The sequence below is a fragment of the Bubalus bubalis genome, chromosome 6 (assembly GCF_019923935.1).
Source record: "Bubalus bubalis isolate 160015118507 breed Murrah chromosome 6, NDDB_SH_1, whole genome shotgun sequence".
Classification (NCBI taxonomy): domain Eukaryota; kingdom Metazoa; phylum Chordata; class Mammalia; order Artiodactyla; family Bovidae; genus Bubalus; species Bubalus bubalis.
The window spans coordinates 44,437,079-44,449,193 of NC_059162.1; the positions used below are offsets into that span (position 1 = coordinate 44,437,079).

The window sequence follows — 12,115 nt, forward strand, 5'->3', positions numbered from 1 at the left end:
CATTAGAGATGAAATTCAAACCAAAAAGAAGTATATGGAAAAGTATTCTCAGTCGGATTTATGAAAATTCATGAAAAGTCTTTTATGCAATACTGTGGGGTTGATTGTTACCCTATAAACAAGGAGAAGCCAAGAAAGACTGTCAGGAAGGAAATGGCATGTTGAGAATGGAAAATAAATTGAAGGAGAGCAACACTGAAGCAGAACAAAACCAAACAGAAGAGAGTCTGTGAGAGGCTGTTGTAAAAATCCAGATAAATGATAAAGATGATGTAGACTCTGCCTCAGTACAGCCTTGTCATGCCGTTTGACTGACCAGGCATCAGTTCAGTTCAGTTCAGTTGCTCAGTCATGTCCAACTCTTTGTGATCCCATGAACGGCAGCACGCCAGACCTCCCTGTCCATCACCAACTCCCGGAATTTACCCAAACTCATGTCCACTGAGTCAGTGATCCCATCCAACCACCTCATCCTCTGTCATCCCCTTCTCCTCCCACCCTCAATCTTTTCCAGCATCAGGGTCTTTTCAGATGAGTTCAGCCCTTCACATCAGGTCGCCAAAGTATTGGAGTTTCAGCTTCAACATCAGTCCTTCCAGTGAAAACCCAGGACTGATCTCCTTTAGGATGGACTGGTTGGATCTCCTTGCAGTCCAAGGGACTCTCAAGAGTCTTCACCAACACCACAGTTTAAAAGCATAAATTCTTTGATGCTCAGCTTTCTTTATAGTCCAACTCTGACATCCATACATGACTACTGGAAAAACCATAGCCTTGACTAGACAGACCTTTGTTGACAAAGTAGTGTCTCTGCTTTTTAAATACGCTGTCGAGGTTGGTCATAACTTTCCTTCCAAGGAGTAAGCGTCTTTTAATTTCATGGCTGCAGTCACCATCTGCAGTGATTTTGGAGCCCAGAAAAATAAAGTCATCCGCTGGATGCCATGATCTTAATTTTCTGAATGTTGACCTTTAAGCCAACTTTTCCACTCTCCTCTTTCACTTTCATCAAGAGGCTCTTTAGGTCTTCACTTTCTGTCATAAGGGTGGTGTCATCTGCATATCTGAAGTTATTGATATTTCTCCCAGCAATCTTGGTTCCAGCCTGTGCTTTATTAAGCCCAGCATTTCTCATGATGTACTCTGCATATAAGTTAAACAAGCAGGGTGACAATATACAGCCTTGACATACTCCCTTCCCGATTTGGAACCAGTCTGTTGTTCCAGGTCCAGTTCTAACTGTTGCTTTTTGACCTCCATGCAGGTTTCTCAAGAGGCAGGTCAGGTGGTCTGGTATTCCCATCTCTTTCAGAATTTTCCACAGTTTATTGTGATCCATTCAGTCTTACAGTCAAAGGCTTTGGCATAGTCAATAAAGAAGAAATAGATGTTTTTCTGGAACTCTCTTGCTTTTTCAGTAATCCAGCAGATGTTGGCAATTTGATCTCTGGTTCCTCTGCCTTTTCTAAATCCAACTTGAACATCTGGAACTTCACAGTTCACATACTGCTGAAGCCTGGCTTAGAGTATTTTGAGCATTACCTTACTAGCGTGTGAGATGAGTGCAATTGTGCGGTAGTGAGCATTCTTTGATATTCTTTGCCTTTCGTTGGGATTGGAATGAAAACTGACCTTTTCCAGTCCTGTGGCCACTGCTGAGTTTTCCAAATTTGCTGGCAAATTGAGTGCAGCACTTTCACAGCATCATCTTTTAGAATTTGAAATAGCTCACCTGGAATTCCATCACCTCCACTAGATTTGCTCGTAGTGATGCTTCCTAAGGCCCACTTGACTTCATATTCCAGGATGTCTGGCTCTAGGTCAGTGATCACACCATCATGATTATCTGGGTCGTAAAGGTCTTTTTTCTATAGTTCTTCTGGGTATTCTTGCCACCTCTTCTTAATATCTTCTGCCTCTGTAGGTCCATACCATTTCTGTCCTTTATTGAGCCTGTCTTTGCATGAATGTTCCCTTGGTATCTCTAATTTTCTTGAAGAGATCTCTAGTCTTTCTCATTCTATTGTTTTCCTCTATTTCTTTGCATTGATTGCTGAGGAATGCTTTCTTTTCTTTTTTTTTTTTTTTTTTTGAGGAATGCTTTCTTATCTCTCCTTGCTATTGTTTGGAACTCTGCATTCAAGGGTATATCTTTCCTTTTCTCCTTTGATTTTCACTTCTCTTCTTTTCACAGCTATTTGTACGGCCTCCTCAGACAGACATTTAGCTTTTTTGCATTTCTTTTTCTTGGGGATGGTCCTGTTCCCTGTCTCCCATACAATGTCACAAACCTCCGTCCATAGTTCATCAGTGACTCTTTCTATCAGATCTAGTCCCTTAAATCTTTTTCTCACTTCCACTGTATAATCATAAGGGATTTGATTTAGGTCATACCTGAATGGTGTAGTGGCTTCACCCACTTTTTTCAATGTAAGTCTGAATTTGGCAATAAGGAGTTCATGATATGAACCACAGTCAGCTCCCGGTCTAGTTTTTCCTGACTGTGTAGAGCTTCTCCATCTTTGGCTGCAAAGAATATAATCAGTCTCATTTTGGTGTTGACAATCTTGTGATTTCCATGTGTAGAGTCTTCTCTTGTGTTGTTGGAAGAGGGTGTTTGCTATGACCAGTGCGTTCTTTTGGCAAAACTCCATTAGCCTTTGTGCTAGTGAAAGGTTGTTGTTGAATCACGCGAATACACCGGGATTCTTGGCCCCCGGAGGAGAAGAATTCAATCCGGGGCCAGAGACGAGGCTTGATTGCTCAGAGCTTTTGTGTAATAAAGTTTTATTAAAGTATAAAGGAGATAGAGGAAGCTTCTGACATAGGCATCAGAAGGGGGCAGAAAGAGTACCCGCTTGCTAGTGTTAACAATGAAGTTATATAAGCCAAAGAATGTCTGGAGGTTGCAAAGACCTCATCAGACCCACTCCCATAATTTACATCTTAAGGTAACACTGTCCTCAGGCAAGATACATCCTTGTAAAGACCAGGTCTACTCCCATAATTAACATTTTAAGATAACAAAAGGTTGAATCCAAAGACTGTCCTTAGGCAGGATACATTATTGTTATATAATCCTAAGGAATGTAGAGAAAGACAAAAAAGTTTATCCTTTCTTCCTCCTTGAGAATTCCAGACCCCTCTCTCCCTGGGGACCCCTAGACTCCCTATCAACTTGCCTGGGAACTGACTCTCTCATTCCCCCCTTTTCTTTTAGGAGAATTATGTTGCCTAGGGAAAAGGGGCGTCGTTCTTGTTCCATAACTACTTCCGAGCTGACAAGGGGCGTTGTCCCTAAATTGGTGAGGCAACATATTCTCCTAATCCTCATATTGAGGATATCTGATCCAGGGGCCCCAAATAGTAGCTGGAGGAAGCTACAGCAGTAGCAGGAGTTTGAGCAACCATTTGTAACTTAAAAGCTTTCATGCTGCTAGAAACAAATCCAGTTATACAATTACAGATGCAGGGAGCAAACAGCAAAAACACAACATTCAGAATCATAATTAAAAGTCACATTATGTCCATAGTTAAAGTGCAAAGTGTTGCACCAGTCCATTTTAGGGTTGGTAGACGTCATCAGATGAAGAATAGGCATTGCATGTGATTGTTGTCGAAGGTATTCACAGACCTGGAGAAAGTCTTTTCCTTGAAGTGGGGATGTCCACCACGGGAAGCCTTCCACTGACGAAGAGGGGAGCGCTCCACAGACCCAGCAGTTTATCCTTTAGATCCTCCCAAGCTGTATGGTTTAAAGTTAGGAATTGAGAACAATCGTGATCAGGTGTTTCATTTTCCTTCTCAGGAAGGAAAGTGGCAGGATTTAAATTTCTACAAACTTTAAGCTTAGTTACTGGTCCTTCTAACAACAATGACTGATACTTAAGAAGCCTACTGTCTGTCATCCAAATATTAACCTTAGAATTTAAGATTCCACTCACATCATGAGAAGTCAGTACAGTAAGGTTTCGTCCATTAATTATTTTTAAAGCTTCAGGTGCTAATAAAGCCGCTGCCCCAATTACTCTTAGGCAGTGGGGCCACCCACGTGAAACTACATCTAATTCTGTGCTTAGATAAGCAATAGGTTGCTGATGAGGCCCCCCGGGGTTGTGTCAAAACTCCCAATGCCACACCTTTTCTTTCAGTGACAAACAAATTAAATGCTGACCCTGTGGGCAAGCTCAGAGCTGGAGCTTGCAGGAGAGCAGTCTGAAGAACCTTAAAAGCCTTTTGAGTTTCTGGAGACCAAACCAGTTTGTCGGTTTGGGTCTGCTGAGTTTCAGCTATAAGTTTATATAAAAGCCGGGCAAGTTCCCCGTAACCCGGAATCCAAATGCAACAGTAACCTGTGATTCCCAAAAATCCTCTCAATTGTCTTAAAGTCATAGGTAGGGGGTGATTTAGTATAGGTTTAATTCTCTCAGGGCCTATGGCCCTAGTCCCTTCTGATATGATTAGGCCCAGATATCTAACTGATTGTTGACAAAGCTGAGCCTTTTCTCTTGATGCCTTGTAACCACAGTCCGCCAGAAAGTTTAAGAAATCTTCAGAGGCTCGCGAACAAGCTTCCTCTGTCTCAGCACAGAGCAAAATATCATCTACATATTGTAACACCACTGTTTCAGAGCTATTAAAGTTTTGTAGATCTTGTGACAAACTTTGTCCGAATAAGTGAGGACTGTCATGAAATCCCTGGGGCAAAACTGTCCAGGTTAATTGAGAAGCTGGCTGCGTAGGGTCTTCAAAGGCAAATAGGAATTGACTTTCTTCCGCCAAAGGCACTGAATAGAAGGCATCTTTTAAATCAATTACTGAGAAATATTTGGCCCGTTCAGGAATTTCAGACAATAGAGTATAAGGATTAGGCACTACGGGGTATAAAGGAACTACAGCCTCATTTATTATTCGTAAATCTTGAACTAGTCTCCATTTACCATTCGATTTCTTTATACCCAAAATAGGAGTGTTGCAAGGACTGTTACAGGAAATTAATAGTCCCTGTTCCTTTAAATTTTCGATGATGGGTTTTAACCCTTCCTTAACTTCAGGTTTCAGTGGATACTGCTTCTTATGTGGAAATACGTGCGGGTCTTTGAGCTTAACAACTACAGGAATAGCATTTTGTGCTCGACGCACAGATTTTCCATCCGCCCATACTCTAGGATTTACATTTTGTTCAACTAAAGGGAGAGAAAGGGAGGGCTCCATATTCATGAAAACAGAGGCATGGACCTTGCTCAGTATATCTCTTCCCAAGAGGGGTGAGGGAGATTCTGGCACAATCAGAAACTCGTGTGAAAACAGCACAGAATCCCAGTTGCAAGATAAAGAATAACTGAAATAATACCTTTTGGCTCGTCCAGACAGTCCCATTATGGAAGCGGATCGGGAAGAAAGTGGGCCAGGGGCTTCAGTGAGCACAGAATAAGTTGCCCCAGTATCTAAAAGGAAATCGATGGATTGGCCCCCCACAACTATTAATACCCGGGGTTCCTCAGGTGTAATTAGGACGGGAGCTTGTGTGGGGACCCCCGGGCACCTTCAGTCCTGATTGTCTTGAGAGTCCGACCCGGGAGACCTACGCCTCTGGGGGCAGTCTCTCTTCCAGTGTGGTCCTTTGCAGACCGGACATGGAGCCGGGGGCGGCTTAGATGCCTGAGGGCAATCCCGCTTGAGGTGCCCCTCCTTTCCACAGTAGTAGCAAGCCCATCTCTTTTCACCTGGGCCCCTCTGGGCACTTTTCTCAGGCTGTTTAAGAACGTTTTTCATAGCCATGGCGAAGGCTTCCGCCTTTTCCTTTGTCTTTTTTGCCTTTCTTTCTTTTCCTCATATTCCCTACCATAATAGACTGTCTGAGCCAGTTGTAACAGAGTATCTAAAGACTGATTTGGTCCATACACCTGTTTTAATAGCTTACGGCGGATATCTGGAGCCGACTGAGTGAGAAATCTATCCTTTAAGATCACTTTTCCCTCTTCACTTTTGGGATCAATCTCAGTGAATCTGCGAAGGCCTTCTCTCAGTCTATCTAGGAATTTACCAGGAGCTTCTTTTTCCTCCTGTTCTATATCTGCCAATTTGCCATAGTTTAAAGGCTTAGAACGTGCCTGCCTAAGTCCTTCAAGAATACATCTAACAAAATGATTCTGATCCCATCTTCCTTTAGCTGTGTTGTAGTCCCAGTCTGGTTCTATAGTTGGGACCGCCTGATTCCCAGTGGGGAGGGCCGCTATCTCGTTCTCTCTCTTCCCTACTGATTCATTACCAAGCCATTCATCTCCATAAGTAACCGCTTTTCCCAAAACTCGAGTCTTTGACTCGGGAGTCAGCGTTTGTCCTAAGATATACATCACATCCTTCCAAGTGAGGTCATAAAGCAGAGTAACACCTTTAAAAGCTCTAATATATTTTTCTGGGTCATCTAAATAGTCTCCCAGATCCTCCTTGATTCTTTGTATTTCTTGATAAGAAAAAGGCTTATTAACTCTCACAGACTGATTATTTCTCCCGGTGGGTGTTTCATAAAGAGGCAACAGCTTCTGTGGCTGTTCCTCAGTCTCTCTGGCTGCTCTGCGCATATGATCCCAGGGATAGATTGGAGAAACCTGTTTTTCCTCTTCTCTTTGTCTCCTGTCCTCCATCTCATCTCTTACTTCGATGGTCTGAGTTTCTACTGAAACCAGAGTAGTCTGAGGTCGTACTGAGACAGGAGTTGTTTGGACCTCCATGTGGGCAGTTTGAATCCCAGTTTGGAGTCCCCAGCACGGGGGCAAAGTAAGAGGACAGGAGGGAGCTGAAGGTTTCACGCCCAAATCTATACCCTTAGGACATAAGTCTGGCATATTTCGCAGAGAGTAAAAGGGCAACACATATGCTACTTCTACCCATTTCCCTTGTTCCTTACAGAACCGGTCTAATTGTAGAACAGTATTATACTTAAGAGACCCTCCAACCGGCCACCGTTCGCCGTCCTCCAATGGATACCGTGGCCATGCAGTATCACATAGGAAGACCAGGTGTGTCTTCTTTAAGCCCTGGGGATCAAATCTATCCCAGTTTTTCAGGATACAGTTCAAAGCAGTGAGGCTGGAATTGTTAGCTCCCATCTGTATGAGAGAAAAAAAGCGACCAGAGCCATTTTTTCTACCAGAGGCGTCCCTCCCTGCTCTAGATGGGGGTGTAGACAGACGTTACACCAAAAGCTTTTCCTTCCTGGTCGGACTTAGTCTGTCCCTTACCGACGCAGGCGCCGTACTCGTCCCTCCCGGTTCTACCACCGAGATGGGGTGGGGATGTACCAGGGGTAGACTTGATAGCATCCCTACTTGACGTCCAGCTCTTCACCCTTAACCTTGTTTGCCTCTGATGTCACCTGGGGTGAATCAGAGTAACCTTCCGGAATGCCTCCCAAGCTAAAACCGCTGTGGGAAACATTCGTCACCTGAGTGCCTGTGCACAACCCTGAGCATTTCCTGACTACAATAAGACCGACGCAAACATAAAACTGAGATGTTCTTTCCAAGCATCACCACACCAGTATAACAGCCTACTCTGATCCACTAAGAGCCGGCGTTACCAAAGAAAAAACCCATTGCAGTCCCAATCTGAGTAACCTTTAACCTCAGAGATGTTCTGGGAGCTAGAGCTCCACCTAGCTTCCGAACTTTCGATTCCTAGCGAGGCTAGGTGCTTTCTTGACTACCAATCCAAGTTTGGGACCTAAGCCACAGTATACAGTAACAGTATAGATCACAAGTCCCTTGAAAGTCTATGATCCGATAGATTAGGTTAGTACTTCTAATTCCCAAGGAGTTATGAAATGGTCAAAGAGACCAAAAAGTTTGACCGAGAAAGGAAAGTTCGGTCCACATGCTTTGCCCATTTCTGGTCGGTTCCCGAAGGAGACACTGGGTGCCTCTTGGCATTGGCAGGTTGGTATAACGGCCCGACAGGTTTCTGCCATAAGCCGTATGAGATCACTGTGGAACCGCAGAGCAGGGCCCCTTACTTGCTTCACGCAGGGCCTGCCATTCATTCACACAAGCACACGGTAGAGTTAGTAAAGCACAGCAGAAAACGTGTTCACTAAGAGAACAAAGAACTAAAGCTCCAAGCTTCCTTACCTTGTCCTGAAGGATCCCGGACGAGCCCCCAAGATGAAAGGTTGTTGTTGAATCACGCGAATACACCGGGATTCTTGGCCCCCGGAGGAGAAGAATTCAATCCGGGGCCAGAGACGAGGCTTGATTGCTCAGAGCTTTTGTGTAATAAAGTTTTATTAAAGTATAAAGGAGATAGAGGAAGCTTCTGACATAGGCATCAGAAGGGGGCAGAAAGAGTACCCGCTTGCTAGTGTTAACAATGAAGTTATATAAGCCAAAGAATGTCTGGAGGTTGCAAAGACCTCATCAGACCCACTCCCATAATTTACATCTTAAGGTAACACTGTCCTCAGGCAAGATACATCCTTGTAAAGACCAGGTCTACTCCCATAATTAACATTTTAAGATAACAAAAGGTTGAATCCAAAGACTGTCCTTAGGCAGGATACATTATTGTTATATAATCCTAAGGAATGTAGAGAAAGACAAAAAAGTTTGTCCTTTCTTCCTCCTTGAGAATTCCAGACCCCTCTCTCCCTGGGGACCCCTAGACTCCCTATCAACTTGCCTGGGAACTGACTCTCTCACTAGTTTGGTGAAATGTATTTTGGTCTGATGCTGATTCTGATCAGAGGAGTTGTCTTACTCCATTCAGTCTGCTATAATAGAATACTATATATCGGTAGCTTATAAACAACAGAAGTTTGTTTCTCACAGTCCTGAAGGCTGGGATGTCTGAGATCAAGGCACTGGCAGATTCAGTCTCTAATGAGGGCTCTCTTCCTGGTTCACAGATGGCCTTATCCCTGTGCCTTCTCACAGCAGCAGTGTTGAGGGAGTTCTGTAAGGTCCCTTTAATAAGAACAGTTATCCCATTCATAAAAGTCTCTGCCTTTAAGATCTAATCACCCTCTAAAACTCATTTCCTAGACTCATCATCTTGGGAATTAAGTTTCAACTTAGGAATTTGGGGTTACAAAAGAATGCAGTCTATATGCAGGGGTTACCTAACCACACCAGTGATTTACAGTGAAAAAGGGCTATATGCTGCCCAGGGTGTCATTAGGAAAACTATTCTTCCATCCCACCCACCTTAGGAAACACGCCAGTCTTTCATCTGTGTCATTTTCCTGTCCTCCCTTCAAAGATTTCTCTTGAACAGAAAAATGATCAATGCAAAGAAATAGAGAAAAACAATCGAATAGGAAAGACTAGAAATCTCTTCAATAAAATTAGAGATAACAAGGGGAATTTTCATGTAAAGATGGGCACATTAAGGACAGAAATGGTAGGGACCTAATAGAAGCAGAAGATATTAAGAAGAGGTGGCAAAAATACACAGAACTATACAAAAAAGATCTTCATGACCCAGATAATCATGATGGTGTGATCACTCACCTAGGGCTAGACTTCCTGGAATGTGAAGTCAAGTGGGCCTTAGGAAGCATCACTACGAGCAAAGCTAGTGGAGGTGATGGAATTCCAGGTGAACTATTTCAAATCCTAAAAGATGATGCTGTGAAAGTTCTGCACTCAATTTGCCATCAAATTTGGAAAACTCAGCAGTGGCCACAGGACTAGAAAAGGTCAGTTTTCATTCCAATACCAAAGAAAGGCAATGCCAAAGAATGTTCAAACTACCGCACAATTGCACTCATCTCACATGCTAGCAAAGTAATGCTCAAAATTCTCCAAGCCAGGCTTCAACAGTACGTGAACTCTGAACTTCCAGATGTTCAAGCTGGTTTTAGAAAAGGCAGAAGAACCAGAAATGAAATTGCCAACATCCGCTGGATCATCAAAAAAGCAAAAGAGTTCCCTAAAAACATCTACTTCTGCTTTATTGACTATTCCAAAGCCTTTGACTGTGTGGATAACAATAAACTGTGGAAAATTCTGAAAGAGATGGGAATACCAAACCACTTAACCTGCCTCCTGAGAAATCTGTATGCAGGTCAAGAAGCAACAGTTAGAACTGGACCTGGAGCAACAGACTGGTTCCAAATCGGGAAAGGAGTATGTCAAGGCTGTATATTGTCACCGTGCTTATTTAACTTATATGCAGAGTATATCATGAGAAATGCTGGGCTGGATGAAGCACAGGCTGGAATCAAGATTGCCAGAAGAAGTAACAATAACCTCAGATAGCAGATGATACCACCCTTATGACAGAAATCGAAGAACTAAAGAGCCTCTTTATGAAAGTGAAAGTCAAAAGTTGGCTTTAAACTCAACATTCAGAAAACTCACATCATGGCAGCTGGTCCCATCACTTCATGGCAGATAGGTAAACAATGGAACCAGTGACAGACTTTATTTTGGGGGGCTCCAAAATCCCTGCAGATTGTGATTGCAGCCATGAAATTAAAAGACGCTTGCTCCTTGGAAGAAAAGTTACGACCAACCTAGAAGCACATTAAAAAACAGAGACATTACTTTGCCAACAAAGGTCCATCTGGTCAAAGCTGTGGTTTTTCCAGTAGTCATGTATGGATGTGAGACTTGGACTATAAAGAAAGCTGAGCACCGAAGAATTGATGCTTTTGAACTGTGGTGTTTGAGAAGACTCTTGAGAGTCCCTTGGACTGCAAGGAGATCCAACCAGTCCATCCTAAAGGAGATCAGTCCTGGGTTTTCACTGGAAGGATTGATGTTGAAGCTGAAATTCCAGTACTTTGGCCACCTCATGCAAAGAACTGACTCATTGGAAAAGACCCGGATCTGGGAAAGATTGAAGGTGGGAGGAGAAGGGGACGACAGAGGATGAGATGGTTGGATCATATCACCCACTCAATGGACGTGAGTTTGAGTAAACTCTGGGAGTTGTTGATGGACAGAGAGGCCTGGCATGCTACAGTCCATGGGTCACAAACAGTCGGACAGGACTGAGGACTGAACTGAACAGAAAAGGAGTTCCTTGTCTTCTTTCCTTCCAGGGATCCTCCTGGGTCAAGCTGCATTCAATCCAGCCGCAGAGCACTAGGTGCTTTTATTTTTATCCTCTCTCTTGCCCTCTGCTTGTTCTCCCTCTTAAGGCAGAAGGCTACCATTCAGATTTGCATAGGTAAGCACATGCAAATGATGTATGCTTATGCATCATCAGTTTTAACCAATACCAAACAACAAAATCTAAAGAAGTGGACACTATATGGCAAAGGAACAAAAAATGTTTTAAATAAATATAAGGATGGATGGGATTTGATAGAAAATGAAGTATTTCCAGTAGATCCAAGAGCAATTGATATCTACATTTTTTTTTTTTTTTAGTTTTGTTAAGGGATGTATTAATAGGACAGGCTGCTATAGCCACTTACAGCTATTCTGAGATATCTCTGAGAATTCATTTAATGGATTGAGCCAGGTAGAGGAAATAAATGCTTTTTGAGAAAAAAATTTTCTCCATTATTTTTTTTTAAGGTTTATGTGATCTAATCATTTAAACCAAAAGTGATCCCCTTTTGCCTACAACAGGAAAGGAAATGTAATGCTAGAAAGAATTTACAAGATTGCAGATTACAGTTTTGTACATCGGAACAGGGACTTTTTACTAGCCTGTACTACCCACGAAGCTCGTAGTATGAAAGCACTCCGTTATCAACAGAAGCGTCACTGGAACTAAAGTGGTGAGCATTGATCACAACTCAAAAAATCTGGAAATGGCATAAGAAGTGTGTAATATTACAGATGGAAATTTCTGTGTTATGTTTAATTCTCATGGCAACTGTGCTTCCCAGGTGGTTCAGTGGTAAAGAATCCACATGCCAATGTAGGAGACACAGGTTCAATCCCTGGGTCAGGAAAATCCCCTGGAAAAGGAAATGGCAACACACTCCAGTATTCTTGCCTGGAGAACACCATGGACAGAGAAGTCTGGCGGGCTATAGTCCATGGAGTCACTGAGTCAGACACAACTTAGCAACTAAACAACAATAATGGCAACTGTAATGGAAATTTATATGGATAAGAAAATTCTAAGGGAATTCATGGTGACCCAGAAAAGGCCATGC

General features: G+C 42.9%; 1 protein-coding gene and 1 long non-coding RNA gene across 3 annotated transcripts in view; one reads left to right on the forward strand and one right to left on the reverse strand.

Moving 5' to 3' along the window:
- The window catches only part of PLPPR5 (phospholipid phosphatase related 5), a 148,709-nt gene that overhangs the window by 120,193 nt on the left and 16,401 nt on the right, over window positions 1–12,115 (forward strand). The window lies entirely within an intron of this gene.
- LOC123465896 lies at window positions 3,461–8,189 on the reverse strand. The gene is made up of 2 exons (XR_006641202.1): window positions 8,130–8,189; window positions 3,461–3,745 (listed from the first exon to the last, which is right to left on the reverse strand). It is a non-coding gene; the product is annotated as an uncharacterized LOC123465896 (long non-coding RNA).